Genomic DNA, 14,012 nt, shown 5'->3' with positions numbered 1-14,012 from the left:
CCCAGTACAGGCACTCTGAATGTACAGCAGCAGACCTATCTCCTGATTAAGCACACAACCAGTTTCTTCTCTTACTGCAACTATTTAACTTTCTCCCATTTATTTTTGTATGTGAAATGGGGGGAAAAAATTGTATTTTTCTTTCCAGCAGAAACACGTGGAATGATTCCTTGTATATGAAATCTTGTCTGCCAACAGCTATGGCAGGTTTCTTCCCTGAGGACAAGGTTATAGGCAAGAGATGGGTTTTTGCAACCACAAGTTAAGGAAAGCATATCCACCGTTATCAGAATTGTTTTTTATGTGGCTAACTAAACAAAATGACCACAACAACCCCCTTCCAAAAGGAATAAGCCATACTGCTGGGGCTCAAGTGAGTCTGTAGAACTACCAAAACCAGGGTCACAAACCCTTGCTTAAGCAGAATTGGTGCCTGCTTGGGCTTTGTTGTTTAAATGTGGTAAGTACAAGCTGTGCCCAAAACTGCTTCAGCCTGTTGAAAAAAAAGCTCTTTCCAGCACAAATTCCTTTTTCGGACCCTCTGTACTTTGAAAGACAAGAATTAAAGGTAGCGAGCCTCTGTGAAAATGTTTTGGACTGAAGTAACTGAGATTTACTGTGTGCTCGCATTCTGCCCAAATTCCAGGTCTTGAAAAACTAGCCCTCCTTGGACCAAAGGATTCAGGGCCATGAAATGAGGGCTGTAATGAGACGATTCCCAAAGAACCACCCATGAGCACGTGCTAACGGGGAGGCTCCAGCCTTGAGCACACCCAGAAGTACAAGGTCACCAGACAAAAAAAAAATCAGCTTAGAATTTATCTTGAGAAAAGTCTGAAATAGAATCTAGAAGAGTAGCAGTCTTGAGCAAATCTTGCCAACGTTAACTCCTATGACTGTGAGACATCAAAAACAATATTTAGGAAAGTCCCTGATGTGGATGGTGTTTTTAAAAAGGTGGTCTGAGCATTGTATTTTTCAACAAAATGGAAAGAATTTTAATAGGAGAAAAGTAGTGTGTTGGGAAGGATGTTATTCTTTCACTATTAACACCAGAGAAAAGAAATACAAAGGGCTTTGAAATGTATTTTTAAAAAGGATAAACTTGGTGTTGTAGTTCATGATCAGATGATCAGAGCACCAGAGCCTTGATCTGGATGAGGCATGTGTGACTATGTTCATCATTCACTTTAGGTGAAAACTTGCTGGTATTTTATACATAGGGACAAATATTACTATAGCTTCTTAATCAGCAGATGATTAAATGGGGTTGAAAGGGTTTGGTTTATTATTCTGATAGAGGGAGTTGGTCTTGCTATTGAAGAAATAATATTTATCCCAAAGATTTCCCCTGAAGACTCTGTATTTATGCGTCAAGTTCCTTAAACCTCAGGTTGCATTGTGTGCATCAGGAAGCTAAGAGACTTCTTTTTAACCTGTTTTTTTTAACTCTCTTTTTCCCTACCCTCATTAACCAGCAGTTTTACCATGGTTTTGCTAACTTGCTCATTTGAGCTTCTGCCTGGAAGGTATAAAATGACTGTGAAGGAATACTCCTAGTCTCCGTTGCACTGGCACTGAGAATATCAGTCATGGAAACTTATCTTGTTCACTTGTTTTGGGGTAACTTTCCTAGTGGTCATTATCCTGTATTTGTTGTCTCTATCCACTGCTTTACACGGTGCCTCTAGCTCTAATCTGTGATTGTTATATTAAGAAACTGAAGTCCTGTCTGAAAATGATGTTTGTTAGGAGTATTTGGACAAATACAACATAAAACTGTTGAAACAGTCTTGTATTTTCCCTTCTCATTGTGTGAGGTGTGTGAGGGAAGGAAACAGCGTGAGCACGAATGTTTCAGTTGACATTAATGCTATTTTAGGTAAATATGAATACATAGAATAGCTTTAAAAGCTGTTTTTCATGTCAGCCAGCATATGAATGAACACTATGAGGAGCAATAACTAAGTTGATTCAGCAATGAGAAGTCATTATGATGACCTTTGGTGCAAATAATTATTTAAAATATGGTAGGAAACCAAATTTAAGTCCCAGTAAAGGTGAATAGTGTTTGAAAATAGCCTGTATGACTCATCTTGGGCAACAGAAATTGCCTGCGGTCCCCATGGTGTTTTCAGAATGGGACTTAGATGGCACGGCATCTTCTCTCTGTACTGAAATGCTAGTAATTGTAAAAGAATTAAAGGGGAGTATGGGGCAATCATATGTAAGTAAGCTTCATGAAGTCTGATGACTGTCGTTGGAATACGGATAAACATCTCCCACTTTCTGACAGCCTAGGGGAAATTTGGTATTCATCGCCGTACTGAGTCATGAAGTATCTTTTCGTGCTGGATTTCTTACTTGAGGAGATGTTCTGTTTGTAGTAATGACATGGGGAGGGAAGCCAGTCCCAGGTGGAGGCACTGAGTGAGCAGAGGCAGTCCAACTCTGCTTAGGAGCATTTGTCAGATTATTAGAAATCATGTTGAAAATCCACATATTACGTTAGTTCCTTTATTTCTTCTGGCATAGGCAACTGTCCAATAAAACAAAACAGATTAAGTCAATTGGGGAAAAAAAACCAACACTCTGAACAGGAGACTTCCTGCACTATTTAGATTCTTTAAATGCTTGATTAACAAGCATTAATATTATCTCCTGTCACTTCAAAGCATTTAAATCCTTTACTGCTCTCTTGGTTTCCAAATTCCTTTAGGAAAGGAAGAATGTGTTTGGCAGAAGCAGGGTGCTTGGAGCTGAGAGCTGAGCTGTCTTCTGTAGCTCTGCCCATTAGTTTGCTCTGCAGGATGTGCTTGCTGAGCTGCTGCTGCTGCTTTTTCCCAATTGCAGAATGGATATATTCATCTGCAACGTTCTTGATTTTTTTTCACTGGTAGCCTTGAGCAAGCAGTACTGCATCAGAACCAGTGAAGAGAGGAATGCTGCAGCGGTCATTTTAAATGGCTGTGATGGAGCACTGTGTGGGGCAGCTCAGAGGAAGAGGGAGGAAACCTGAACATCAGTGCTGGGCTGGCAGCTGTTCCTGTCACAATGAGGTGGCTGCTGGCCCCATGAAAGACGCTGGGGCCTGGTGGAGAGAGGGAGATCCCTCTGGGATGGGAGCCTTGTACTTGTCCTTGTGTGCAGCGTGCTTCCCTAGTCCTGCTGCTCTCTAAGTTGCTCCTCTTTCCTGCTCACGAAGACCACTGCTGGTATACTGCTGGCATCTCTGGGATGGGGGAGGTGTGCCTGGCTGTCCAAGGCTGTGCACTTGGGATCAGTGTGCCTGGCTGCCAGCCCTTTCCTCTTTCCTCCAGCACAGAAATTCTCTATATTCAGCCTGTTTCGTGGTTCCTTTAGCCAGAAAAGTCTTTCCAGTTCCAGATCTGCAGTCAGTCAATTAAAATTGCCCCAAATGCTGCTTTCCCTATGTGGTCTAAATAAGGCCTGTGTGTCTGTGTAGCTGCTGGGCCTCAGCACACTTCAATCACCCAAACCATCACTTTAAATAAAAGGTTTAAGTTCCTTGCTTGGGAAATTTTGTGATTTCCGTGCTGCCTGCTCTAATTAATGCACCCGTAGGCATACCAGCACAGACTTTCCTTTCTGGGATTGCTCCAAGCTATGATGGATGTTAGCAGTCCCCAGGACTCCAGGATAGATTATACAGAATCATCCTATTAAGGGTTACAGCAGCTTGCTGTACCATTTTGGAACAGTAACTATAAAATTAACGTGGAGAAAATGTTCAAATAAATCAACACCTGAAGGAGTGATAAATGGAAATTCACTGAAACAAACAAAAATAGGCTTTAAATACACTAAAGTGGTTCCTATAGAAATAGGGAATGTGAGCTAACTTCAAATGGGAAATGACTCTGGAAGGCAGCAACTGAAAGAGCTGGGGAGTAGTGGTACTCAAGGAATGGAACATATGTTCTCTGTGTGATTTCATAACAAGGCCATATGCTTCGCAGGGGATGAGTAAGGGAGCAGTAAATAAGAGCAAAGAGTTGATTCCTCTTGTCACAGTGCAAGTCAGGATGATAATACTGTAAAGGGCACTGAGGTTTCAGTTGCTTCTTTAAGTGTCAGGACAGGCAATTTGATGATCTAGAAGAAAGAAATGCTGAGTTATGAGGAAGATCACTCCACTTCGTGCTTTAAAATGAAGGAAAAAGTGAGAAGTGACAGAACCTAACAGGAGGAAAAAGCTGATTAAAGGAATCTATCATGTCCAAATTTTTTGCTATCTTTTTGCTCATAGCATGTGATGAGAGTAATAAAATTTTATGTAATATGTAACTACATTGTATTATATATAATTTATCTATCTTTATTTATTTATTTTGACTGGACAGTGGCCATACTCATGATCAAACAGACAACTCCTCACTACAGCTAACTTCACATATGTAATAATTTCACACAGTGGATGCAGCAGATCCTGTGCCGTTTACGCACATGCATATAAATAACACCTTCCCAAATTTTTTACATAAGCATTTACAAAAAATATATAATAAACATGGTAGAGTGTAGGTAGAAGATCAAGTATTAAACCTCACTTATGAGTTGACTACAAAGCTGAAATCTATGTGATGTTAACTAAAAATACTTTTGAATGTACCTAAAAGGTTGCTGGGAGGCACAACATCTCTCAGTTAAGAAGTATGACTCCTGAATTCCTGGAGTACTCTTTTCTGCTCTTGGAAGCCTTCTGGTCATTTGAACACTGACTATCAGCCATTGAATCTTCAAAACCAGCCTGTGAAGGGAGGCTTGTAGGGCTTATCAAGTAATTGCTGTTTCAGCTCTTTCGTTTTAGTTGATTTTATCCACCAGCAGCCCCAGCCACTCTTGTCCTTCCAATTTTGAGTCTGTAGGTTAATCTCAAAGCATATTAAATCAAAGAAATTTGAAGTAAAACGGTGATATTTCTTTTTCAACTGAACCATGATTTTAAGCTCCGTCACAGCTTTGTGAACTGCTCAGTAGCTATAATCCATGTGCTGTAGACTAGATTCTTGGCTGGTGTAAAAGGCTTTCACTGTTGCTACTAGACTGGGCACTGTGCTTTCTAACAGCTGAGGAGGATCCAGTTTCTCTAAAACACAGAGCATGAGGGATTTTGTACAATTATCAATCAAAAAAATAAAAATACTCAACTGTGTCTCTGGGTACAGTAGCTCTTCTGAAGTGCTGTCATGAGCTACTTACGGACTACTTTGCCATACACTTATCCCTGTGATCTATCTGATTGGTGGTAACCAGACTTGTCTGCAATACATATGGCAAGAGCAGTACTTTGGCTGAGTCTTTCCAAATCACTTTTCTTGCTGAGCTGTAATAGATTTGAATCCTTAGCCTTCATGGCTGAGTTCTTGACGCCCTGGGGATGCATTGCAAGAAAAAGCAGCACGTAGTTTATGGCTTATTAGTTGTATTCTGCTGGTATTGTATTGCCAGTTTGAACGTAGCTTGTTTATGCATTCAAAAAAGAAGGGACATGGAAATGACATTTATTAGAAGCGTTTTGGCCAACTTGGTAAAATTTGAATTCTGGTTCATTGAAGCGTTTTCTGGTCTGTGCACAAGGCTGATAGTTTGGCATGCATTCTCTTATTTTCTACCCCAAAAAGCTTTTCTGATGCTTGTGTTTCTGATGGAAAATCTTTCTAAAGAAAATAGTTAGTATAAATTCAGATATCAAACTGCAGTGTTTCCTCAGTAGAAGCAAAGGGAATATTTATAGAGAAACTCCTGTCCTTGAGCTAGATATCTGTCAACAGCTTGCAAATGGAGATAAAAGAAACTAACACAGGTTTGATGTTTTGTTCAGTGATCTGCCCAGCGGCAAAACTTATTATGTTGCTGGACTTAATCTTCATTGTACGCACCACTAACGATGGGCCTCAAATTACTATTTTCTGAGCAAGTCCTTGGGGATCAAACCCACCAATTTCCTCTGCCAAAGCTGAAATAACTTCAGCCATCTGACAAAATCTGTGTGTGTTCATTACAGTGGGACTTTTTTTTTTTGCGTTCAGCTAGGCCTTGGAAAATAATTACTGTGGCTTTGGTTATGGCTTAAAGGAAGATCTTTTTCTTTGAATTAGTAAGGAAATTTAAGCATGACTATTCTGCTATGAGTATGTAGTAGAGATTCATTACTACAAGATGGTGGTTTTTTTACAGTGCTTATCACGTGTACGTGCATGGCACCTAACCTGCGTTTCGTACATGTTATTTTTTGAGATCTGTAGGAAACTGTTTCCCAAAAAACTGTCACTTCAGTGTCTGAGTCATCCACTGATTATAAACGCTGCAGTATGACATCCATCAGTCACTCATTAGAGTTGTGGACAACACTGGTTTTAATGCGGGTAACAAAAATAACTAGATCCTTCTCAGTTCCATTCAAACTGTGACCAGAAACATTAACCATTAAGTTTCCATAGCTTAGCCCATCCAGTTTATCTAGTGGTGTTTCTGCTTGCTGTGCTCTGTTTACCAAATCTTTACTTTTGATAGACATGTGCACAGCTCTCCTTGAAGGAACAGCGATGCAGAGTCTGCTGTGCCTTCAGGGAAAGCACTCAGGTCTCCTGAAGCTGACACCTACTGTGCTGTAGGACTGAGGGTTTGCTGGGGTACCAGATGGAGCCATCACGTGTCCAGAGCTCAGCAGCTGTGGTGGCTAGCTGAGAGATAAGGAGCTATCCATCCCATATCTGTGCTGCTGAAGGCTTTCTTTATATTGAGCCCATTGCCCCCTTCCCCTGGTACCTCACCCACCCAACCCACTTGCTGATCTGGTGGTAACATGAGTTCTACAATGGCAGTGGATGCAAGAGAGTTCACTTTAATGTGACTGCAATCAAACAGCAGGGAGGTTGGGGAGGAACCTCTCTGTTGACTCAGTTTATGTTGTCTGGAGCTGCCTGCTCTAGAGAAGTGAGAGAAAAGGGGATGGATGTCAAGACTGGTTTTGGAGATGCAGTAAGCTGTACTCCAGTTTTGAACAATAAATAGTTGTGTGCTTTTTCAGTATCCATCTTTAGATGTGTTCTAAAGCCATTTGCAAATTGTGTTAAAAATAATGCAGCGTTCAAAAGCAAATCCTTCACCAAGTCAGCAGTACAGATTCAAATAGGAAGATAAAGAGAAGAGTTCACACAATCACAGGATCATGGGGGTTGGGAGGGACCTCTGGAGGTCATTCTCCTTTCTCAATCTTCCTATTTGTGCCTGCATCACTGACTTGATGAAGGATTTGCAGCTGTGTCCAGCAATAACTCCCTATAGGTTCTACTTGCTTCCCAAGCATTTGCGCTCCTGCTACCATGTCATCTGCCCCATCCTGGCACAACCCATCAGTCCCCATGGGAATAGAACTCACTTTGTGATTGCTCACTATTTGTTTTGTAACTGGTTTACTGTCTCTCTCAGAACATAAATAATAGTACAGATTTTAGTTTTCGCAAATGGGGGAAGGACAGCTGTTTAGATTCTGGTTTAGTAGCTATAATGATATAGGATGTAACAAGTTTATTTGTACTCATTTGGGATATTAAACAGAGGAAGGGTTGCACTGAGTACTGGAAAGTTCTCCCAAGAAGCATTGATCTTGTTATGATTATTTCATGGGGTATTTGTCCTACATTAACAGTTGTTGGCAAATGCCATTTGTGTATGTCTCTGTGTGTGTGTACGTGTACATATATATATATAAAAGTACAGGCACGTACTCCATTTTTTACTTTTCTGTCTCAAAAGCCACTGCAAGAGGGCACTGGCAGAACAGGAATTGCTGAGTTGTATTACTTTGCCCATCCCCGACTTCAGCCCCTTAATGAGATATCATGCTACAGCAACAGTGCTGAGCCATTCCTCTCTGCTGGCATTTCTTTGACTAACACCAAAACATGTGTTGTAAGGCTCTGCATAATGTTACAGAGAGCTTGGAAATCCTGGTTGATATGTATGCCTATACCAAAATAAATATTCTGTAAATTAAATGTAATTAGCAAGCAGTTTGGTACTGAGCAAACGAGAAATACAGTTACATCTAAGAGGGAGTTGAGTCACTCCAGATATTAAGGGTTTGCCTTTATGTGTGTTGTAAAACGGTGTATATGGCAGTGGAAGATGCATCAAAGTTACATTAGTTTTGTCCTATTGGAGTTCTTCTGTTTTGAGTTTTTGATTCGTGTAATGACTCCCCTCCACCATTTTCAGTGAACTTGGAATATGTGACATTCTGTTTTGTCTTGCTCACCAGCTTGATACATTACTCTATTACAGCCACAGAGAGATACAGTTCTGTCAAGATCTGCTTCGCTTTACAAAACCAGACCTTGACCCAGGAGTATCGCAGTCATAAAATGATTTTGAAGCCGACTCAGAAAGAGCACGGCATTTTCTAGCATCTCCTTCCTTTTTATATGGCTCAATATCTGGAGGAGGTTGCTTATCATGTGACAGGAGGGCTGGGACTGGATGATCTTTATGGTTCTTTCCAACCTAAGACATTCCATGCTCAGAACTGTTACTGAATTGATAATTCTTGTTTAAAGAAATACAGAGAGGAGTAACTCAGTCCAACCAAGTTTAAGAAGAGTGTTCTGGCATGCTTTGTGCATTATCATTATTATTTTTCCAATACAGCATAATAACTAAAAGAGGGGAGATTTAGATCAGGCATAAGGAAGAAGTTACTTAGTTTTTTACAATAAGGGCGATGAGATGCTGGGAGAGGTTGTCCAGAGAGGTGGTGGATGCCCTGTCCTTGGAGTCATTCAAGGTCAGGCTGGATGGGACTCTGAACATGGGCTGTAGGTGCCCCTGTTAACTGCATGGAAGTTGGACTGGATGACCTGTAAAGGTTCCTTCCAACTCAAACAATTCCGTAATTCTACAACTTGGGGAGAAGTTGAAAATTAGCTTTGCTTTTGAAGGCTTTTCTTTGCAACGTACTGTTTAGCTAAAATGTTGTATTAATTTTGCTGGCCAGGAGTGCTTGTAGCAGGAAATCTGGGTTCTGATAGTGTTTTGGTTATCAGACAGAAAAGAGAAAATATATCCCCCTGAATAAGGTAGATCAAAGGAAGAAGCAAGCCTAAGAAATGCAGAGGAATGCATACAAGTAGCATGGGGCATTGTATGTACTCTGGGGACTCTGCTTGGTGGAATGAGGCTTGTTGGGAGAGATCAGATTTTGCCACTGTTTTTGTTGCTTTGCCGGTCAGTTTTTGGCTCAATGACAACTAAAAGGAGGGTATAATGAGTGAGAGACCAAAGCAGTCCCTAACCATTACTATAATGCTTTCCACTCTACAGATGCTCGTGAAAATATCTATGGTACAAGGTGAGAAAGTGCCTGCTTTTTTTCCCTTTCTTCTCTGTTTCCTACTTTTATTTTTCCCTTAATTAACTCCAGGCAAGAGAAGGATAAACACAAAACAATAACTGAGTACCAAAAAGTCCTGTTAAGCATCTTCTACCACCTCCCACCTACACAGATTTCTGCATGGTAGGCTTATTACACAAAGCTAATGTGAAAGAGGAAAGAATTCCTGTTGCTGCTTATATCTAGCAGTTAGCTGCCACAATTAGTCAATACAAACATCCTCTAATCAAGCTGATCCTTATATATGGAACTAATTGAGTCTTCAATCTTTTCATATAGGCAAAAACTGCTAAAGCAATTTGGTTTTGTGTGGCAGAAGATTGAATTTCTTATCAGGATTAGAAAAGATAGATTTCCTGCCTTACACAGTGATGCAGAAACTATCATGTCCTGTTTTATATATTATGATTATTTTCAAGACTTAAACAGTCTTCTTCCCTACTGATTTCTATACGTGACCTGAAAATAGAAGGATTATGGATCCTTGAAGGGTGGTAAGGCTCTGGCATGGGCTGCCCAGAGATGTGGATGCCCTATCCCTGGTGGTGCCTGAGGCCAGGCTGGATGGGGAGCTGGGCAGCCTGCTCCCATGATGTACAACCAGCCCATGGCAGGGGTTGGGGCTGGGAAAGCTTTGAGGTCCCTTCCAACCCAAACTGTGCTGTGATTTGTTTGGAGTTCCCCATGTGAAAACTTCCTGACACTGCAACTAATTTGCCACATGAAGTGACTTATAAGAATCCCTCATTATTTACACTGTATTTTTGGGCTGCACTGATGGATAACATTCTCCATTAAAAACAAAGGAAAAAAAAAAGTAGGAATCTTTTTTTTTTGCTATGAATACATCTGTTTTTAACTGATAAATGTTTGCAGCCATGAAGTTTCTGCATTGTTTTATGTAATAATTTGATCTGTAGGACTTAGATTAGAGGAGGATCTGGAAGTAGGTTTGCAATTCAATATCTGAATTTCAACTGTGAATTGGAAACAAATGAGACAGTCTCATTGGTTATACAACGATAAACTTGATTTATTTGATAAACTTCTCATCCACCAGGACCCCCAAGTCATTCTCCTCTGGGCTGCTCTCCAGGATTTCTTCACCCAGTCTGTATAAATACCTGGGATTGCCCAGGCCCAAGTGCATCACTGTTCACTTGGCCTTGTTGAATCTCATTAGGTTCATGATATGCCTGGAGGAAATAGCTGCAAATATCCCCCATTTCCAGTCTGCTTTGAAACTTGGATCCATTTGGGAAACCTGAAGCCCCACTTACTGTCACGTATTTTGTCCTGTTGTATTTTCACCCAACTCCTGTATATTCAAGACATTTTTTTTAGAAATCTGGACACTATTATTAGATACAGCACTCCAGGAATGTTTCAGTAATAACATATCATGGGGAAATGATTTTTAGTTTAATTTGCTGCTGTGAACTCGCTTGAAGATTCCATTTCCTTTGTCCTAGCATCGTGTATGCACTTGGCTATTCATCCTCTTACAGTTTTCAAATTAGGCTTTCATGTGACATACATGCTTGGCTCCTGATGCCAGTTAGCACTGAAGTCTATTCCTCACTATTCTACCAAAGCTGAAAATACTGTGCAACGTGAGGTTTTGTCACGGTGTTATCCGTGACAGTGACCCAAGGGAAACCGAGAAGGGAGAGAGGAGAGAAAAAGAAAAAAAACTGCATCAGTGGCCGCGCGGCCGCCCGAGCAGAGCCGCGCTCCGGGGGGAGGGGGAAACAGCGGGAAGAGATGGGTCTACAAAAACAACGGCACGATCTGAGAAGGAACGGGAACTTTACTAAATCTAATAAAATTGAACAATTGAGAGAGAGAGAAAATTTCCAAACCAAAAGCTGTGAGCGTATGTTAAGGAGGAACTGCAGGGGAAGCACACGTGCTGAACCTCCACGGCAGCCCAGAGCAACGCGCCCAGACCAAGCGCCGCCTGGCATCCGGTGCGGAGCTCCGCCCCTCTGCTGCTCCCACACCATTAACTCCTTCACTGCTGCATGATGCTCTGATGTGGAATACCGGCATCAAAACCACAACAGGTTTCTTGAGAAATAACTGTCTGCTGACTTCTCATCTTTCCATAGAATTCACAAAAGAAATTAAAGAATTATTTCAGCTTGTGAGGGACCTTCCTTAGAACAGCCTCTGCTCAAGTAGACTTTTACAGTTTCCATTTCAGGTTGGGTTCTTGTGTGTATGTGTGTTAGTAAATAAGATGCTTATTAACAAACATAACATTAAGTTTGTCAGCATTTTTCACAGAGTGAAAATTATTATTGTTCAAGATTTCTGTACAAGTTAAGACAGCTATTTACACAATAAACACTAATTCTGAATCAGAAAAGCTCTGTAATTAAAGCTGATTAGATGCACTTTGCTGATTAAAGCAACCATTGGAAGCTGATTTTCATCAAAGCTTATTTTTTCCTGGTTGAGAACAGTGAAATTCCTGCTGATAGAGTGCAAAGAAAATCAGTGTTCTACTTTTTATTTACTTTGTTTGTAGCTTTAATTGTATGGATATTAATTCACTCAAATAAGGTTCATATCCAGAATGTTCTCCCATCTAGTTTACTGACTCAGCAAAAGAATTCATTCAACCAATTTACAGTATTTTACAAAAAAATAAATAACAGCTTTGTTTAAAGACAAAGCATAACCGAGAGCTTATTTGTACTAAAGGCATCACCTTCTGTCTGTGTAGCTAGAAGGGATGGGAAGCTCCTTGTCTAGAGTCATGTCATGTATGTTTGTAGTAAGAGACTTCTTTTTAGCATTTCATTTTTAGGATCTCCTTTGCTATGGGTAGGAAAAAAAAAACAAAAACGAGTGTTCAATATCTGCAGTGGAAAATAAATTTGAACACTTTCAGCTTAGTTGGTATATGGAAATGTTTGCTTTAATCTGCGTATTCTTGATGGTGATGGCTGCGGACCATGATGGCCTGGACCCACTCTAATGCCATTGTATCCAAATGGCAACAAATGCAGAGCGACCCGCTGAGCATTAAAGGGAAGTCCTTCACTTTTTGAAATCTGATGCTTAGTTCCTCCTAAAATCATAACAAATAAACATTGAAGTGGAAGATAAACAGTGGAGTTTCCACTTGGCTTTGTTGATTTGGTTTTTATTGTCTCCAGGTGACATTCTTTTCTTCCTTTTGAATGGCAGAGGATTAGAACTGAATGAAAAAAAAGTGAATTGATCTGGTGCCCTTCAAGCTTTCAGTGGAACTGCTTCTTCTGACATATATGCCTAATAGCATGGGAAAACTAACCAAAAATTATCTTACAAGAAGCATATAGCAAATTCACTTCTGTGGCTTGTGTGTGTTATAGAAGTATAGAAAAATAATTACCTCTATCTTATTATTATTATTATTTTTTTACGTGAAAGGAGTCTGATGCTCTAGGTCTGGATAAATCAAAAGTAGGAAGGACTGAGAGTTTACTGCTGAGAGCTATTGGACTGTGCTGCATGTGCCTCAGAAGTTGAATCATGGCATTGATCACAGATTGATTTTGTTATACATAATAGTATAACTTAAATATTATTTTTCCTTTAAAAATGGGGAGATTGATCTGTTTTCTCTGTAGGCATCCAAGCGTCACCTGTTTTAAATGAAAAGTGGGACATTTTGAGATAGGATCATTACAACATAAATAAAAACAACATTTGTATTGGCAAAATGGAAGGAATCAATCTGTCATAAGCAGTGGCTCTTTTACTTTCAAGTTTTTTTAATATATATTTTTTTCCAATGAAGCATTTATCACATGTACCACATGTTTGAGAGAGCCATCTAGGGTTATGATAACCATAGAGTGGTGAGGTGCTGGCACAGGCTGCCCAAAGAAGATTACCCTATCCCTGGAGGAGCTGATGACCAGGTTGTATGGAGCCCTGAGCAACCTGATCTGGTGGTTGGCAACTAGTCCATCACAGGGAAGTTGCAACTAGATGATATTTAAGGTCCCATCCAACCCAAGCCATTCTATGATTCGATGTCTCAAGTTTATATTGAACTGGCGTTAGTATTACGTTCCCTTAGAATGTTTTTACAGAGCAGCTGATGGAGAGATCCTCATAGTCACCTCATCTTTATTCATGTCTGAGCTCAGCACAATCTGTTGCAGAAAAGGTCAATTTGATCTGTTTTGAAATGATTGAAATTCAATTAAATATGCTGTTACAATCAGAAGAAAAATAGCACGTACTTTCAGTGTACTCCTCGTTCTGGAATCCTGTTTTTTTTTTAAACAGTATAGTTTATATCAGAAATACCTGAACAAACAAGTTTATTTCCCATTTTTTACTAACATTCTTTACATGATAGCTCAAGAGGTTCAACTTCTGGAACTTGCATTACAAATGTAGACTGAGAGTAGTGAGAGAGGCCAGAGCAGATGAAGTTAGCTGGAATAGTCCTTGTGTGCAGTGGAACTGAGCCATCTTGGCTTATGAATCAAATATTTCTTCCTTTTTATTTCTTACTGCTTTTACTGTTAAAGGAAATAGTTGTGAGTAAAGCAAAGGATTTAACCTAAGAATATGTTTTAGTCATGAAACC

Source organism: Cyrtonyx montezumae, unplaced genomic scaffold (genome assembly GCF_038088225.1).
Source record: "Cyrtonyx montezumae isolate F1298 unplaced genomic scaffold, pur_monq_1.0 scaffold_10, whole genome shotgun sequence".
Classification (NCBI taxonomy): domain Eukaryota; kingdom Metazoa; phylum Chordata; class Aves; order Galliformes; family Odontophoridae; genus Cyrtonyx; species Cyrtonyx montezumae.
Note: the sequence above shows the minus strand (reverse complement) of the source record.